Source organism: Triturus cristatus, chromosome 1_2 (genome assembly GCF_964204655.1).
Source record: "Triturus cristatus chromosome 1_2, aTriCri1.1, whole genome shotgun sequence".
In the NCBI taxonomy this organism is placed as follows: domain Eukaryota; kingdom Metazoa; phylum Chordata; class Amphibia; order Caudata; family Salamandridae; genus Triturus; species Triturus cristatus.
This window is the reverse complement of record NC_140580.1, coordinates 268,857,645-268,872,739: the sequence shown is the minus strand read 5'-3', so window position 1 is coordinate 268,872,739 and position 15,095 is coordinate 268,857,645. Positions and strand designations below refer to the sequence as shown.

Genomic DNA, 15,095 nt, shown 5'->3' with positions numbered 1-15,095 from the left:
CTTATGCCCTATAGGGTCAGTGCGTTCCAGTGCTATAATTGGATACATTTCTTCTTCACAACAGATGACCAATGACTGCCATCAGTGGCCGTCATTGATTCTAAGTCAGTTTCCAAAAAAGCAGTGCCATTCTTGACTGCTCTTCTCTAATGATCTTACTTCTCTACTTTAGCCCCAGGTGAAGGCCTCTATTGTCCAATATCCTCAGTACACACATCATCCAAAGGTGACCTCAATCCAATTGGGAATCAATAGGAAATAAAGAAATTACAATAGAAAGCCAACGTGATAAAATAACAATGGTCATTGTTATCCAGCAGTTACAATGTGAATTGATATACTCATGTTTTAGCATGTGGAAGGCGAGAAGGAAACTTACCCAATGAAAAATGTTGAACACAAATGTGTTGGAAACTCATATGTGTTATGCATGCAGAATATTTTATATAATCATTTTTTTTTACTTGCAGTCCCCACCCCTAAATCGTTTGTTACATAAAACGACAAAACGTCCTAATAACTGTCCCAGACAACAAGTTATATCACTAATTGGTCAATAATGTAGGTCATTGGGTGTATCTGTTGTATATCCTGCAGCAAAATGTTGTAAAAATGTGTCAGTCTACCCACGTCCACCTTATCATATCATACCCATCTGTTTGATATATCTAGACATCATACCTCATCTTATGTACCAAGTTAGTACCTATGCAGAGCACTTATGTAAATGGCTAAAGAAGAATACATCTATCCGAATAACTACATTCAAAGGGTCTTATTTAGAGATTTTTGGACATCAATAATGTGGCGGACATTGGCCCACCGTATTACAAGTGTATTATAGTCAAAGGAACTTTAAATCTGGTGGGACATCTGCCAAATTGTGGCTGAGTACCATGTCCGCCAAATTCTAAATAAGGACCAAGGGCCTGATTTAGATCTTGGAGGATGGGCTACTCCCTCACAACGATGACGGATATTCCTTCTGCTGAAATATAAATCCCTTTATAACCTATGGGATTTATATTTCGGAGGACGGGATATCCGTCACTGATGTGACAGAGTAACCCGTCCGCCAAGATCTAAATCAGTCCCGAAGTCCTTTTTGACTGCCAAACCTCTTGAACAATGAAATAAAAAGATAAGTCCCCTTAAAACTGGTTATAAAATTGGTATGTTGCGTCCCTAAAGTAATTTCAACCCTCTCAGACATACCTTTCCTATGCTGCAGCTGTCTCTTCCTAAGGCTTGAGACATTCAAACTTAGCGGCATATTTATAAGCCCCTGTAACCACAGGAACATCACTTTTTGAGACATTCCTTTGGGATAGGGGCTTCACCATATTCACAAGGCGGCGATAAGCCATTTAACGCGGCTTCACACAGCCTTGTAAATAAGGCACCCTTTCACGCTACACTTGGCATGAAAGGGGTGGGCAACACCCATTGATTTTAACGCTGCCTCATATTTACAAGGGTAGCGTAAATACGGGGCAGCGCCAAAATAAAGACCAGGGAAAACTTGGTCTTAACCTGGCAAAATGAGGAGAAATGCTTTATTTCTCCTTGTTTTTGCTGGTTTTATGTGTTCTGCATGGTGCAGCACACATAGAAACAGCAAAACACCATTGATTGTTTATGTGTAGGAAGGTGTACTTTCTTGCACATAAACAGTCATTATAAAAAATGACGAGTTGCAACTTCTATGTGTGCTGCATTCTGCAACACTTAGACCATGGTTGCGGTGCGAGATGCGGCCATGCCTTCTGCAGTGCCTTCAGGACACGGAGCCAGTGACGGAGTTGGTTGCTATTCCCTACTCTGTGGCAACTGAAGCAGCGGTTTCAGAAGCGATACCCAGAGGTTGGGGAAGTCATTGCAGTCCCTGAGAATTCAGAACAGGAGGCAAGTTCTACTTCAAGCACTTGCAGATACTCAGCACAAGTAAAAAAAGTTCAGTCCAGTCCTTTCACTGCCCAATGCAGAAGCAGCAACTGCAGGCCAAAGCAACAACACGGCAAAGGGGCAGTACTCCTCCTGGCAGCTCTTCCCGCTCTTCTTCTTCACAGGTACTTTGATTCCAGCAAGTTCTCTGAAGTCTTTTATCTCCCTGAGACTTCCAAAAGAAGGCAGGCTCTACTTCAAGCCCTTGGAGAAAACTCTAATTGCAGGAAGATGAAAGTACAATCCAGTCCTTTCCCTGCCTAAAACAGAAGCAGCAAGCAGCAGGCCAACACAGCAGAGCAGGCAGCAAAGTAGCAGTTCCTCCTGGCAGCTTTTCCAGCTCGTTTTCCTGGCAGGTTCCTTAGTTCAGCAGTAGTCTAAAGTTCTGCGGTCTGGGCCCCACTTTTTATAGCACAAATTCCTTTGTTCTCTGGTGGCAGAGAAGCTCTTTGGCCAGCCAAACACAGTTCTGTCCTCTCTGGTGCAGCGTCCTGGCCGGAGGTGGAAACGGCATTGTTCAAGGCAGACAGGGCCTATTCAGGTGCAAGGGAAATCTCCCCTCACCACTCTAAATGCAGACCAGGCCTATTCAGCCCGGCCCTGACTAATTCAGGAAAGGCAGGACACACATCAACACCCCCCCCCATTGGCCGTCTGAGAGAATGCACATCCCTAGCCCTTGTCACTCCAAAGCCAGACAGTCAATCCACAAACCAGCAGAGAAACACAGAATGGCCAAGCAAGAAATCACCCACTTTCTAAAAGTGGTATTTTCAAACAAACAGTATAAAAATCATCTTTACTAAAAGATGCATTTTTATATTCTGAGTTCAGGCATACTAAACTCCATCTTTCTACCTTGTCCCAATGGGAAGTTATATTTACTAGATGTTATAAATTAACTCCCATTCTATCCGTTGGGACAGACAGCTTTTCAATAGTGAAAAACACAATTGGCAGTATTTCACTATCAGGACATGCCACACACCTCAGTACATGTCCTACCTTTTACATACACTGCACCCTGCCCATGGGGCTACCCTGAGCCTACCTTAGGGTTTCTTACATGTAAGAAAAAGGAAGGTTAGGGCCTGGCAAGTGTGTGCACTTGCCAGTTTGACATGGCAGTACCAAACTATGCACAGACACTGCAGTGGCAGGTCTGAGTTACATTTACAGGCCGCTCATGTGGGTGGCACAATCAGTGCTGCAGGCCCAATAGCAGCATTTGATTTACAGGCCCTGGGCACACTCAGAGCACTTCACTAGGGGCTTACCAGTAAATAAAATTTGCCAATCATTGAAACACCAATCCATAATAACTATTTACCTGGAGAGCATATTCAATTTGCCACTCAATAGCAGTGGTAAAGTGCCCAGGGTCCTGAAACCAACAAAAACAGGGTCAAAAACAGGAGGCCAAAAAGCAAAAAGTCTGGGGGTAAACCCGATGAAAAAGCCAAGTCTAACAGAAATCAACAGAGAAGATCAGACAACCTGGCCATAAAATAAGCCCATAAAAAGCGAAGAAACTGCCCACACACTGGATCTGTCAGACCAGCCCATTGGACACTGCCTGATTGTTCTATAGGCCAGTCTGACGCTGAAATGCTCACCCCTTTTCCTAAGCCATTAAAAAACTGCCTACTACATTCTTGCAGTCAATATGTCAGCTTATCTATTGTTGCCTCTTATCTGATATTCCCCTCTCATCTCTCATACGAAAGAGAAAACTGTCAATGACAAAAGCCGACTGCTTGAATATCTTTTCGCTCCTACTCCTGTCCATTTCTTTTCTTGTTGAAATGTGGAGTACACCACCCACGTGTTCTACAGTGCTGCAGGAAAACAATCGGATAAATAAATAACCCATTGTTCGTGATTCTTTCTGCACCTTGAGTGCTTCGTGAAGTATTGGCACACATTACTTGTAGCAGATATTATTACCACACCTCTGGGAATTTCTGGCATACACTGAATGCTATTGAAAGTACCTCAACATCTTGAATGTTTTGGAAATTGTTGGCCTACGATTATTGTTCATTGTTTTAGTGAATAATACTCACTGTATTCTGAAATATTTTCGTCCACAGTCCTGGGTACACAATCTTCACTAACTACTGGATATATTCTTGGAAGATGTGGACAACATGGTGGAATGCAATTGAAATTAATTGGCATATGAGCCCGAAACCTTCCTTTCTGAACTGCTTCGGGAATATGTGAAATTTGAACGCTTCTCCGGCTTGGGAATCAACTGGGCTAAATCAACGGTTTTCCCTCTGACGGCTGGTACCTGCGAGATCCCACTGGACTTCCCGCTTTCCTGGACCCAGGACCCAGTAAAATACTTGGGTATCTGGCTGCACAGGGACCCTGAGCAGGTACTATCTTTGAACTATGGTCGCACCACCTCTTCCTTTACGGACAGGGCTGCACACTGGGCCAGACTGCCTCTCTCCCTGGCAGACCGTATTGCAGTACTCAAAATGTCTATTTTGCCTAAATTGCTGTACTTGGTCGTAAATATTCCTATTCAGTTGAATCTCTCCCTCTTCAAAGCACTGCAGGCAGCCATGTTGTCGTTTGTCTGGGGGGAAAAAAGCCTCGCTGTAGCTGGAACCCTCTTGTGCAACCTTTCAACCGTGGTGGCTTTGAAGCACCCAACATGTGTTTGTATTATTTGTGCGCCCAAGCGCAATTCGCACATTACTGGTTCTTTCTGCAGCAGTTCCTGCCGCACACAGCAATAGAGGCTGATGCTATCCTCCCGCTCCCGCTTGTGGCGGCTGCCCTTTCAGGGGGGGACGGGGGACCTCGGACAGAGATTAATCCGGTGCTATGTACTGCCTGGGCCTGGCGTGCCCTTGCCCAACAGGCTCAGCTTAATTACCTTTATGCTCCAAAACTGCATGTTGCGGCTCACCCGGATATTTCTGCGGCACAGGAGAGTCTGGCCCTGCGTACACTGCAAGCGGTTGGGGTCGTACAAATGGGTGGCCTATACAAGCAGGGCAAATTCCGCTCCCTGAATGATATTCAGGCGGGTCGGACCTCCAGTCCGATGCTCTGTTTCACATATGTCAGGGTGCGGCAGGCGGTTAGGGCCATCTATGCTGATTACCCGGCGGAGCCCCGGCCATTGCGCGCATTGCAGGCACTGTTAACTGGGGAGAAACGCAAGGGGTTAATCACCAGATTGTATGCGGCGTCCCAATGGGTGGTTGATTTAGAGAACCACCCTTCATATCTCAAATGGAACGCAACACTGGGGCATCCCTTGCCGCTTGATCATTGGCAATTCTGCTGTAAACTGACGGGGCGTCTCACTGCCAATTGCAATTTGCGTATCATCCATTTAAAGTTTCTTCATCACTGGTATTACACGCCACTGCAGCTGCGGAAATATGGCTTGAGGGACAATGCCTGCTGCCTTAGATGTGGTCATTCTGATGCTGATTTTATGCATCTATCGTGGCAGTGTGCGGAGGTGGCGGCCTTCTGGGCCGGGGTGGTGGCTGTACTGACTGAGGTGGTGCTGGAGTAGGTGCGCTGTGTGCCTGAGGTGTGCCTGCTGGGAGATGTGAAGTCCCTAAGGCCATGTAACAGACGGTTGGTTGCTGTGGCGACCTTGCTGGCTAAGCGAGTGGTGGCACAGTGTTGGGGTGGTCGGAATCTCCCTACAATATGAAAATGGCCTCTTGCCGGGAACAGCTAGAGACCTATGCGGAGGGACTTCTCGAGCCTTCTCGTCCTAAAGACTTCTGGGCCCCACTTACCATGTATCTCATGACTCATCCCGATTTGTAATTTGTCCTATGCCTGGCATCTTTGCTTTCATGCCACTCATTTGGATCTGTACAGTGCGGCGGAGTATTGTCCTCTGTCATGAAACGTGTCGTCATGCTTTCCTGTCACTGACGTACATGTGCTTTTGTGCTCATGATATTGCTTATCATCAAGTGTCGGGGGTGGGGGGGCTGGAGGGAAGGGGAGGTAGTTGGCTCTCGGAGCAGCTGTTTTGTTGTATAAGTTTTTCTGCGTCGTCTACATCTTAAAATGCTTGTGATATTTTATGCTCTGTGGATATTGGTGGCTCTGAATTGGAGCGTGTGTATTCTGCTTGCAAGCTTTAATAAACAAATAAAAAAAAAAAAAATTAGCATATGTTAACATTTTCTGACCCTTATTGGCAAATTCTGTGATGTTAGGGAAATTCCTGAGTGTCCGACCTGTGAATGATTTACACAAGGCAGGTGCTAGGTGAATCAGTGGGTAGGTGCTGAAATAATATGAGTGTGGTTGGACAAGCACTATTACTGTCTGAACCCTTCTGTGGCATGCAATGGTCATATGCCACTTGAATGTCTGGTATTTGGATAACCTTCCTTGTGAAAGTTGTTTACACATTGATTTGCTCCAATACATGCTAGTTGTGAAGACAATGGGGTGACTTGGATGTTGGCTACTTAACGGTTCACCTCTAGAGTATTGTCCAAACGTCTATAATGTGGTTGCTGACGCAATGGTTTATTGTCATCATGTCACCGCATTATACTTCCTTATTATGTTATTTGAACTCATTCTATTGGCTGTATTTCCTGTGTAGAAGTAAAGGTCAGCTAGTGTGAGCCACAGTTCTACTGAAGTTGAATCAAAGTAGAACAAGACATAGGAATTAATTCACTGAGTCCATAAACATAGAATCCAGCAGCACATAAGAGAGGTTATTTAATACGAACAGGCACACTTTCCACTGACTGACAGCTGTGCCACATTCCTTTGTGTGCACCTAGCAGCTTCCACAGTCCAGGGGCTCATGGTTGTGTGACTCAATGCCTGTAATGCCAGCAGTTGAATAGATGATCTTGTGCCAGTAATATGAGAACTCTGAAATGGCCACACTGTATGGAAGAGAAAAGCTAGAAAACATTTGCAGAAATGGTGGCCTCTCTAGCCATAGGTATAGTTTGGTCTTTGAAGCAAATATAGAAAGCACTAGGGGAAGAAGTTCAGATTACAAAGACCCAAGTGTACATAAAAAACAAGATGCACAAAAAAACATGCACATACACACAGTAGGGCTACACGAGAGACGGGCGGTTAAGTTTTTTAAATAAATATGTTTCATTTGCTTTATGAAATATATATAAAGCATGTAATGTACAAACTAATATACAATTTCTTTTTTCAGTAATTGTGACTGCAATCATTAGAGGTCACAAACCTCTTAACCCTGCTGACAAGGAGAAGTCAGTTTTTCTCAGTGTTTTTAAAATTCTTGTATATTTTTAAAGATAGACTGCTATCCGCTCACTAACAGCCTCCTACATGTCGCCCTACCACCACTAATACCCTAATTTAAAATTCAGACAACCTAGATGTCAGTTGTTTTAATGGAACTAGGTCAGTAAAAGGAAACTGCTATGAACCAATGCCACTATCAAATACCTGCTGTACAGAAACGTCGTAATAACAACTGTTTTCTGTAAAAAATATCAAAGTAATAGAAAAGAGAGACTTAGGTGTGTTAAACAGCCTAAGGGTTTTGGAAAGAGTAAGGTTTGAGTAATGGTTAGTGCAGGACTCAGGTTCAGGATTAGAATTAGGTTAAGGCCTAGGTTTAGTAGTTGAGACTCAGGTTAAGACTAGTGCAAGGGTGAATTTAAACATTAGGATTAGGGCATGGGGAGACGTTTTTAGGAGCTCTTTATGCCACTTTTGTTATTCTAGTTCATCTCCTGAAATTAATTATTTTTGTTTCGGAGCATTCTTAGTGGGTTCATAATGGTTTTTCCTCATTCTTTAATCCAAAGCATATCCAATACCATATTTTGTAGCCATTACTGCAACCTATCATTACTTATACCTAATGATATAAATGATTATATAAATGATATAACAGCCATTGCCTTGAACACATTCTTTCAGTCTACCTTCATTTCAATCTAAAATCCCTATTTGTAAACTTAGCTCTCATGCTAAAATTAAAATAAAATAATATTATTTTTTATACATACTTACCTTAAATTAAATCCCACTAATTGAATATAAATAACAGAATAATTAACCTTAATCCAAACTGAATGTTATTCTTAACACCGCTATTTAAAAACATCTCTCTGTAGACAATTAATATGGAATTGTATTACCCATAACCTTTATTTAAACTACAAAAGGTTTTAAGAAGTAACACTGTTACCATTGTATTGGTAACTAAATTATTTGTAACTAAAGTAAAACTTACCCCTACTCCTAAAATAATCAAAAGTAAAGAAATTAAAATTATTTTAAAGTATCTTTATACTACCTCTATTGCCATGGTGGGGTGGCAGTAATGGTTCGACTGAGTAATGGCATTGGAGAAATGGTTGAAAACTAGAACAATACTATTTTATTGTCTACTGCTCCTCTGCCCTTACACTAATACGTCCTAATTTAGGACTCTCAGAATGGCCTAGTGATCCGCCCACTCCACTGCACCACATCTTCCATTTATACACCTGAAGCAGCTGTGACATCACCCTTAAATTACTCAACCATCCTGCTCAACATTTACTTATGCTTGACCTGCTGAAAGAACTGCGGCATCTCAGCTCACTCGTTCACATTGATCTCCCCCTACAATTGCAATATAGACTATGTACAGACAGGTCTGAAAAGCCCACTTTTCAAAGCATGTTCGAACACTATGTTGGGAAAGCTTTTCAATACTATTTTCAGTATCATCCACTGCCTCATAGAAAGAGTCAAGAATTCCACTCTGATGATATGCCACAATAAAAACAGTACAACAAAAATAGACCTCTGTTTTCTTCTTGAAACACTGAATGGGAAGAAACACATATTTCTTGCAAGTGTGACAGTTGGGAAACAATGGAAACAATTGTTCAAAAGCAGATGAGATTGTATATAAATCCCCATTATTTTTCAACAATAACCGGCCCTCCTTGTCATTTGTTAGTCCCTCTCTCATAAGAACCAAGATGATGAAGCTTTTAGGATTGGTCAAGTATATTCCTAGCTGTTCAATGTAACTATGGATTTGAGATCTCTGTATATTTATACTCCGTGTTATTTCTGTCATGTCTATGGTTTTTTATATTTCTGGAAAACCATTTAAAAAGAAATAAATATTTACACAAATAAATAAATAAGAGTGAACAATTCTGCTGCTCAGCATTCAATTGTAGTCTGCCTCAGAAAACCTCCTCATCATCCGTGAAATGAGAATCAGCTCTGATGCCTATGTCTTACTCTCATCCCAAAGACATCATAAACCATAGAATATCCCCCTCTCAATCACCATCCTGGAGAAGTTGATCTCACCTGGCTTTAAGGCACTGCTGAAAAATGAGACAGTGGCTGACTGGGGGGAGGACGCTCTCATCCCCCTGGCAGTCATACCGTCGGAGCGCACAACTCAGCTTTGTTACACTGTGCCCCCACAGGGCCTGGAGGAATACAACGACCATCAGGTGAGCCACGGCAGCCCCTGAGACCCGCACGCCTCACCTGCACCGGCTCCCCTACCTCCTGCACATACCTACCAGGCCTGACCCACCTCTGTGAGCCTCCCACCTCCACATCAGTGTCTATTCCAGAGTGCGCCACGTTGGGGGCCCTTCATCTGCTACACAGGAGAGAGCTGCTGCCCACGGGGGGCCTACCAGCAATCTGCAGCGATTGGCAGGGCCTACTTGCAACCTTATAAACTCTCCCTGGCATTGCCTGGCTGCCTCCCCCCTTCTTCTCTCCTTCACCTGGCACCCAGCTAACAAAGCCACCCCCTTCTCCCCGACCGTGGCTCTTGGATTGAAGCATACTGACCACAGCTTCCTGCGCGATGACCAAAGCAAGCTCTCGGACAAAGTGTCCAACGGAAAGAAACAGCTCACTACCCTCCACCCTATTGTGACAGACAACCAGCGGATTGTCCGTGAACTGCAGGACCCGATCCTCCGACTACAGGACAGGGCCAAATAGGTGACGCAGGAGCAATGTGCGCATCCTGGGCCTACCAGAGGGGATTGAGGGATGCGACCCCATCCAATACTTTGAGGCTTGGTTCAAATCCTTCACTCTGACATCGAAAATTATCCCTTTCTTCACACTGAAGAGAGCACATTGTGTGCCGACGCGCCCCCCCCCCCCCAGGATCTCCTCCCTGGTCAATGCTGGAGAAACTCCTTCACTCAAGGACCGGGATGCCATCCTTAGGGCAGCGCGCCAGGCGGGTCTGCTCAAGGGTGAGGACAAGGTGATCATGCTCTTGCCAGACTACACCAGAGTGGTCAAACAACGATCCTCCTTCCTTGACATCAAGTGTCGGCTACGCTTGCAAGGGGTCCAGTACTCACTTCTCTTTCTAGCCCGCCTCAAGATCATTGCAAATGACACCAACTTCATTTTACCGATCTGAAGGAGGCCTGGGACTGGACAGAACAACACTACGGTCCCACACCACTGGACCACTCCAGGCCCTCCACCTCCGTGCCTAGGTCTAAACAACAGAAACTAAACCAACCCCTTACTCAAGGCACCCAGCATTTGTCCGTGTTGCCCCCCGAACTTAGTGCAGATTATTGCGGATAGGCAGCTGTGGACATTGCTCCTGCCACTGACGATGACAGGGGGCCCCACCTCTTCACCACTGACGATGACACGCTCCTCTCTGATAACTCCTGGCAAAGGTACCCTCGCCGATCCAGCGCCCATCTGCCAACATCGGACACCTTTCTCTCAGTCAATTGTGGACTTAGTCACTACTGTGTCTTGTTACGATTGCTGAGCCACGTTGCATGTACACCAACATTTCTCTATTCACTGCTCTGTGCTAGGCCTGTGGGTGCCCTCTCTGATCTCCCTCCTCTATCCCCTCCAGTGGCCGCTGCGTCCCCCACGGGCCTACACATTCTTCACATTAGGTCACCCCCCACCACCTCCAATTTTACTAGATGACTGTGTTTGGGCATGCTGTTGTTGCAGTAGGCCCCACCTGTTATGTTTCCCCAGTTACAGCTGATCCTTTCGCCTGATCTGGATCAGGATGGGTGTTTCTTACCAGGTCCTAGGCACCACCATAGACACTGAAGGCCAAAACGGCCTTCTGGGGGATGCCTTGACGGTCACCCCTGCGAAGCATTTATGCTCCCAACTCAGGTCAGGGGGCTTCTGGTGTGAAAAATTGCCTTTTGATGGGCACACCGGTGCAGGGGTCACCCTTCTCTGTCTACGGGTTCCGTAGACCAACAAAATAGAGATTGGCACCGAAGCTGAAATTCAAATAACGATGTTTATTAATCACTCATGAGTGGGACTACGTCCACACAGCACTCTCAAGTGCTGCCTGAAGTAGTACATTGAATACACAGACCATGATGCTTATATACAGAGTTTGTTGCAGAGTAAGCATGTAGTTACAAATAGAAGGTACAAGCCTACACAGGAATAGTTACAGACAGACATGGGCAGATGGGTAATCACTTAGTCAGCAAAGTGGGAGGGAGAACAGAACTGCTTACAACAGCACAAATGATTGACAGTTACATCTTAAGCCAGGTGCATTTTAGCAGCTACAGGCCTTTTCTCAGCACATACATTGCTTGGGCTCAGTACAGAAGGAGTTAACTAAAGCTGATGACACAAGCAAAATAGAAGAGCAAGCAACATTGAAGACGGAAGAATTACATAGCTAACAAAATGGATGCCACAACCAAGATGGCTTCAGCTTATGCTAACGGAAATTATTTCAGATTTCCACACTGGGGTGCCCTCTCCTATGTCCTCGCCCACAAAACGGCAACGCCTTGTATCCTTGGCAGAGATTACAACAGTGCTTTAAACTTACACATAGATAGATCACATTCACCCCTTCCAGGCTCCCCATGCACGCACAAATAGTGCGACTATGCTAATGGGCACGACACTGGTCTCTGACAGATGCTTGGCGGGCACTGAACTCCACTCGTAAAGTCTACTCATTCCATTCTGTGCCCCACAGGCTTCATATGCATCTAGATTGCTTCCTGTGTTCGGCCTCACTAGTTCTTCTATTGCATCACTCAGACTATTTAGGCTCATGATTTCAGATCATGATGCACACTACATTGACCTTCTCCGGGCATCACCAAGGCCACCGATACCTGCCTCGCATTGCCAATGTGACTACCTTAAAGACCCAGTCTTCCAGGATGAACAGGGCAACCATATGCGCAATTACTTTTCTGAGAACCTTGGCACCGCCTCTACGATGATGATGGAATGGGACGCATTCAAGGTGGTGATGCAGGGTCATTGCATACAGCAGGTGGTGGATGTATGCAGGACCCAAGACGGTGAAATCTGGAATGCAGAGACCTGCCTAGCACAACTTAGTAAGGCAGCAGACTAGGACCCAGAAAAGACACCGCAGTTCGCAGCCACAAACCCCTCATATATACAACTCCTGGAGTGCCTCTGCCACTTCACTTTCACAGCTTACACAGCTAAAGTCCATAGAGAGGGGGACAACTCTCTGCCGACTCTTAGCCTGGTTAGCTTGACAAGATACTAATCTGTATCCCATCACCGAATTGATAACACACACGGGTGCATCCATTTAAACCCAAGACATACTACACCTCTTTTATACTTTTTACTCCAAGTTATACCAGGCCCCATCTGACCAATCTGAGACCTACTCATGCTCCTTTCTCACAGACATTTCCGTACCTCGCATCCCCACTGCGACTAAACTTGCACTTGATTTTAAAATAACTACAGAGGAAGTAGTGCAGGCGATTCGAGACTAAGCCCTCAGTAGAGCTCTGGGTCTTGACGGCCTACCACTTGAATATTAAAATACTTTCTCATCACCACTTGCACTCAAACTGACTGACCTATATGATGCAGGTCTGAAAGCTGGTGAACTCCCATACACAATTAGGGAATCCCTCATGGTCCCCATTCTAAGTCTGGAAGAAATTCGACACAACCCTCATCATATCGACCAATTGCCATCCTAGGAGCTCATTATAAAATCCTGGGCAAAATACTGTGGGACCCCTACACCCAGGTGCTCCCCGATCTCATGCATGCAGACCAAAATGGGTTCATCCCAGGACGCAGCATCTCCCAAAACATACGCCGTTTGTTCCATATACAAGACTGTATAAGGTACACTACCCACAAGTGGCATGCCTAATATTAGACCTTGGGAAGGCTTTTGATTCTCCGGCATGGCCATATCTCTTCCAGGTCTTGACCCAGCTTGGAGTTGGTCCACGCCTCCTCGCATACACACAGCTCCTTTACATGAGCCCGACCTCCCGAGTTCGCTTGGGGCATCTCATTTCTGCCCCCTTTCTGGTGAGCAGAGGCACAAGGCAGCGGTGTCCCCTTTCGCCACTGCTTCTTGCCTTGGCAGTGGAGCCTCTTGCCATACGCTTACAACGCAAGGGCGATTGTTGTAGAATACCCCTAGAGGACAGGACACTTTCGGTGTCCTTGTACGCTGACAACCTCCTCATTTACTTAAAGGATGTCACCTCGGACCTTTCCCCGCTTCAAGACACGCTAGACTAGTTTGCTTCAGCAGCCGGCTTGCGAGTGAACTGATATAAGTCGACCATCCACCCGCTGCCACGGATTAGCTGCCGCGGTCCATACGTTTAGGTACTACCCCTCTTTATTGGCAGGTACCAGCTACACGCTACCTAGGCACTTACCTCTACCACACCTTTGGGTGGCACTGTAAGGCATTAAGGCACAAATGCATTTTTGGTGATCTTTGCCGATGGCACCAATAAGTAAAATAGCACTGGTAAAATGATCATCCTGCCCCGTTTGCTCTACCACTTCACTAATCTCCCTGTAAATCCACTTGCTCATTCTTCACAGAGCTTGACTCATTGTTGGGCGATCTTATCTGGGGCACAGGAAGACGCTGAGTAGGGCACAGCAAATGGCAGCTCCTGATAGACTGGGTAGGGGTGGGGCGCCCCCTCATTCAAAGCGTACTTTCTGGTGGCACAGCTGCAAAGGATATTGCGCCAGGAGGTATGCCAGAGAGACCTGCGGCAATGGATGTGTCCTGCTCTCTCCACCGATCCACCACCTCCTTCTTCCAAAAATAGTGCCCCCCCCACACCACCCCACAGGTGGCAGTGGCACGGTCAGGCTTTTATGACCAGAATGCATTGCATATCACTGACAACCCCAATATATTCTCCTGCATTTCCCCAAACTGGGCTTCCTAAATTTACAGGGACTTTTGGTGCAGATTGGGGTGTATATAATCTCCCTACTTCCACGGATAGAATAATCTCACAGTTACACGCACATACTCTCACCATACACTAGGGCCCATTTCACTAACATACACTCAAATACTCTACTAACATTGAACCTGTGGAAAGAAACCTCCCAAAACTCCTAAACCCCACACCTACACCGAGGTCAATAAGACCTAGCTATTGCAATTGTCATGATCTAAACAATCTATACATCAATAATCAAATAGAGTACTCAATAATTGACAAGAAATAATCACCAACACCGTATTAAAGTTATGATTCTTTATCTAAAGTTAGTCAAAAGAAATTAATCAGAATAAATCATTTTCTCATAATTACCTATTCTAGCTAAATGTCAGAATGGGTCATCAGGACAAGTCTCTCGGTAGAAATCTCCCAAGTCACCGTCCTCACAGCATCGATCCTCACCAACGCAGGTTTGGGAAGAAAGTAAAACCGCAATGGAATGGAACCCTCTCTGGTCTAATATATTTATAATAATTCAAACAAAGGAAAGAAACATTTAATTTCCTCTTCATCCGCCAAACCGCTAAGCAGAGCGAGAAGGAAAGGATGTAGCATCGCTACATTTTGAAAAATCTCCGCTCAGAAAAAGTCACAAAAATAAAAAGACAGAACAGGAACTAAGTCTACAAATGTTTCTTCTCAACTTCCACATATTTCCTCTGGTGAGCTCACAGCTTAGAGTCTTTCTTTAAAGCTCCTTTGTTTTCCAAGGCTGCCAAGGCTGCTGTCCAGTACATCTGGAGACATGCCCAGATCTGCTGCTGTCCTCACGGAAAGTTTTAACCAGGCAAGGACTGTGGACAGATGACTTGCGTCCATATTCAGCAAGGCCTTTTCCATCACAAATTC

The 15,095-nt window shown here is 45.2% G+C and overlaps 1 long non-coding RNA gene across 1 annotated transcript in view; it reads left to right on the top strand.

Annotated features, from left to right (window-relative positions):
• The window catches only part of LOC146867145 (uncharacterized), a 1,035,764-nt gene that overhangs the window by 340,045 nt on the left and 680,624 nt on the right, over positions 1–15,095 (top strand). The window contains exon 2 of the long non-coding RNA XR_014961085.1: positions 4,038–4,328. This is a non-coding gene — a long non-coding RNA (uncharacterized LOC146867145). The remainder of the gene's footprint in view (positions 1–4,037; positions 4,329–15,095) is intronic.